This window comes from Lactuca virosa, chromosome 2 (genome assembly GCF_052849685.1).
Source record: "Lactuca virosa cultivar CGN04683 chromosome 2, Lactuca_virosa_CGN04683_v6, whole genome shotgun sequence".
NCBI classification, from domain to species: Eukaryota; Viridiplantae; Streptophyta; class Magnoliopsida; order Asterales; family Asteraceae; genus Lactuca; species Lactuca virosa.
The window spans coordinates 272,325,539-272,330,406 of record NC_136427.1 but is presented as its reverse complement, the minus strand read 5'-3'; positions in this window follow the sequence as shown (position 1 = coordinate 272,330,406).

Sequence of the window (4,868 nt, the reverse complement as noted above, 5' to 3'; positions counted from 1 at the left end):
TGTTTTATAAAACATTTTAGAAAAATAATGATAAATTAGTTAAATTTATAATAATAATAAACAAATTTAAAAAAAATAATAATAATAAGCTTAACCATTAGAGAAGTATTTTTTGTAGAGGTCAAAATTAATGGAATGGTGATTTGGAATTTATTTATAGTGTAACCATTAGAGATGCTTTTATATCGAAATAACTATGTTTCATCTTTTATCGCATAATCACAAACTTCGCTAAAACTCATTCTGCAAATTCACAATAGTCTTAATAAAAACAATGGTTAATGTCATAAAAACCCTTAAGTTTTCAGGTTTTTGTTGGTTTTGCCCAAAGTTGAAATTTATGTTCGCTTATGTCTCAAATATCGGAAAAATTGTTCAGTTTTGCCCATTTACCTTTTATGGTCGATCAATCCATAGTTGATTGAAGGGAAGAGGCTAAGTAGGAGCTGACGTAGCAAGCCATGTCAGCGTTGTTGCCTTCGATTGAAAAACGCAAATTTTGAACAAAATGGAGACCGGGAGGATTTGAATCAGGCATCACACACTGCTGGCAACAACTTGAACCACCAAGCTAAAAGGATTCTTGGTTTTATTTTCTAACTTAATATACATAATGTGTTATGTTGCAGCAATTATTATTATTATTACAATTTTTCGAGCATGTTTATATAATGAACATAGTAATTTTTTATTTTTAAAAACATATATAACACATAAAAACGTATTTATTAGGTATATATGTATTTATTTTTTTATAAAAACATATTGATGTATTTTTATGTGTATGAAAAACGTTTTTATACGTCTAAATATGTATAAAAACGTTATTTATATGTAAAAAACGTTATCTATACATATAAAAACATTTTTATACATATATAAATGTATAGAGATATTTTTGAATGTATTTAGAGTAAATTAAACAAATGGTCCCTATGGTTTGGGGTAGTTTGCACGCTTGGTCCCTAACTTATTTTTTTAACTCAGAAGGTCCCTGTTGTTTGTTTTTGTTACGCACTTGGTCCCTACTATTTGTTTTTGTTACACGCTTGGTCCTTGTCTTATCTAAAAAGACTATTATTTTTAATAGGAAAAAATGGTAGGGTAGGTAAGGTAAGGTGAGGGGGTGGGGTTAGGGGTGTGTTTATTTAATTAAATTAAAAAGTCAATGGCATAATAGTCTTTTTAAGTAAGACAGAGACCAACCGTGTAACAAAAACAAACATTAGAGACCTTCCGAGTTAAAAAAAGAAGTTAGGGACCAAATGTGCAAATTACGCTAAACCATAGGGACCATTCGTGTAATTTACTCATGTATTTATATGGCATTTTTATATTTGTATGTATACAATATGTTTTATACGAAATACATACATATGCACATACTAAATACATTAAAACACACTATTTATATGTCATTATACATAATGTATACATATAAATATGCAAAAAAAACATCTTTATACATAATGTATAAATATAATTACGTATAAAAACATAATGATGTGTTTTTTTATTTATAAAAATGTATTTATAAGTTTATATGTATTAAGAAGTGATGTATACTTATAAAAACATTTTTATACGTATAAAAACATTTTTATACGTATAAAAACATTTTTTTTTTATACATATAAAACATATAGACATTTTTAAACGTATTTTATATGGTATTTTCATATTTTATACCTATAAATACCCGATTATAGGTATTTATATTTAAAAAAAAGTATTTATACATTCTAATATAGGTATTTATATTGAAGGAAAATCTCTAGAAAAATCATAATATTTTATCCTAATTTACGAAAAACTTCCAAACTAAAATTTGTTTATGAAAAAACATGAATTACCGATAAAAAATGGTGATTTGACCATCTTTTTCTGGTTTACCGGTTCCATTACTTACATGGTTTCATTAAAATCTCATTATTTTATCCTAATTTGTGAATAAGTTTCAAACTAAAATTTAGTGATGATTTGGCCATTTTCTCCATGTAACATACATTTTATCGGTTTCATTGCTGACGTGGACACTTAGTCATTAAATTAGTTGATAAGATAGATACGATGGGTTATATAATGTTGCATTTACTGTAAAATTTGATATTTATCTCACCGGCTCATTTATGATTATTTATCTAGGTCAGGATAAAACCAATAAAATGTGTGTTTCCAGGAAAAAACAACAGGAAATGATTTGATGTCAAATGAGATTGATATATTGGGTTACATAAGATTAGGAAGACAATTTGAAATTTCTTATAAACGTAAAAATGACAAATGACTATGTCTAATCCATGCTCTCGGATCAATGACAAATCTTAAAGTTCGACCCTCCGTGTATATCTCACCCACACTCATAAGGAGATACTATCCGATATCCATCTCAATTAATTTAGGTTTGTTTTGTATCCTAAATCATCAAATATTATCATATATGCTCTTAACACTATTTCAGGCAATAACAAATATTTCACACACAAACATATATTTAATACTTTAATCAATACTTGTATTAAAATCATGTTCATGAAATGGACTATGCACTTACTTGTTAAAGTGATGACTCCAAACTCGGGTAGCGCTTCGCCTATAACAATTTTATTTTCCTTCGACGAAACCTAGTATCATTATCACTAGATTTTAGTCTAATATTTATTGCGACTAATTATTAGTCTAGATTTACGAGCAATATTGTTTTATAAGTGTTAAACAATATTTTTCAACTACTATATACAAACAAGGGCTAGACATGAAACACCGGATGGCAGGACCATTTTGGCATTTAAGCTGTTTTGAAATCCAACAACCCTATGTGGCCCTTCAAACCAGATTCCCCATACCGTGAGCAGTTAAAAGGTATTATAATAACACTTTTTATATTTATACTTAGCACATATATTGCTTATAGGTTCATAATAACGATAATGAACTTAAATATAAGTTATACTTAAAGAAGGGTAAGCATAACTCACTTACAATGAGGTTTAGCTAGGAACCGGGCTCTGTGGGGGCAGAACTTCCCAGCCGAAAGTTCTTCTTCTCGGAGCCTCCAGGCGCTCCGGGACTCGCCTCTAGCACTCGAGAAGTGCTAGGGAATAATAAGGGCTAAGAGGGGTGTTTAAGAGAGAAAGAATGGGAAATGTGTGAGTTTTTGGGGTGATTTGCGCCTCTATTTATAGGATGAGTTCGGTGCGAAAGCTGAGCGTTCCCATGCCACGTGTCACCATCTGGTGGCAAGTCGTGGTGAGGAAGCAGTGGCTCAGATCGCGCCACGTGTCACTAGTTGATTACTCCAAAAACTAATTATCTTCTAAAATCCGTAACTTTCGCATACGAGCTCCGTTTTTTACGTTCTTTATATCCACGCGTAGGTATCGACGGGATCTACAACTTTCGTTTAGACTATGTTAGCTAATTTTAACTTTATTGTTAAAGTTATATTTTAACAGACATAAACAGTTAAAATTCGTTAAAGATTCATAACTTTGTCATCCGACGTTCGTTTTCGACGGTCTTTATATCGTTGAGCTCCTATTAATGAGATATTCAATTCTCATTTGGGTTGTGTCGGCTAAAAATCGATCGATCTTAAATTTGAATCCCAGGCTGTATACTCTATGCCAAATCTTAGAAAAATCATAACTTCCTCATACGAAGTCAGATTTGGACATTATTTTTATGTACGTTCTCGGTTTAACGTATACTATAACTTTCGTTTAGATTGCTAAGGCTAAAAAGTAGTTTATCAAAAATTCACTTTTTATGTTACGCGGCGTCGTGCCGGTTTAGCCGTAAAACTTCAACGGATCATAACTTCTTCGTTATAAGTCGAATTTTAGCGTTCTTTATATGTACGGAGTCCTTGTAACATATACTATAACTTGGTTAAGATTATTCATTCTAATTAATCTTCTATCAAAAAGTCATTTTTGACGCTTATTGTCTCTAAATCTGCGGGCGTTACAAAAACGGAGTTGGAACGAAGAAGTTATGACTGTTAGAAGTTAGGAAGGTTTTGGACTCAGTCTAGTATATTGGGCGTACATGAAGTATGTTGAGCGTACTAGGGCATCCCTGGTATGTTGAGCGTACTAGGGCATCCCTAGTACGTTGGGCGTACCAGGAGTACGTTGGGCGTACGCGATCAGTACCCACACCCTATTTTCGTGGTTTAAGCCCTATTTAAGCTCTTTAAATTCCCCAAACCCATTCCATTCTTAGTCTCCACCTCTCCAACACCCTCCCTCGAAACCCTAACCCTAGTTTGTGTTGGATTTGGTGTCTAAGCCCATAACTATAACTGGTATGTACTTGACTCGATTGTAGCATGGTCCTTTTGGGTTGCCTTCACCAGTGCAATTTGATAGGATGAATTTTGAGAATAAGGTTATTTATGGTTTATTAATATATTACAAGTATAATATATTAATACGGAATTATTTAATTAGTATTGATCAAGAATTAATTTATTAATTTTGTGATCAAAAGAGACTAATTAAATATATGGGGGTTGATTATGTAAATTAATCATTCTTGTAGTGTGGGCTAATGATCTGAGAGACCCTAACTTTATAAACTTTCGTATTTCTGAAAACATTGTTACTCAAAAACATGCTACATGCATATTCATAAAACAATATTTTACATTGATAATTTATTTACATAGACTGGATACAAACCAACTATTAAGATTTTTACAAAGTTTTATATATTACATATATTCCCAGGAATACATTACAAAAGTTATAATATTATCTATTCTACATCTTCTACCGGTATAAAACTATATTGGAAGCTTATCACCTGCAATAGTTTAAACATTGAGAGGGATAAGCGGGTGACGCTTAGTGAGTTCAATAACA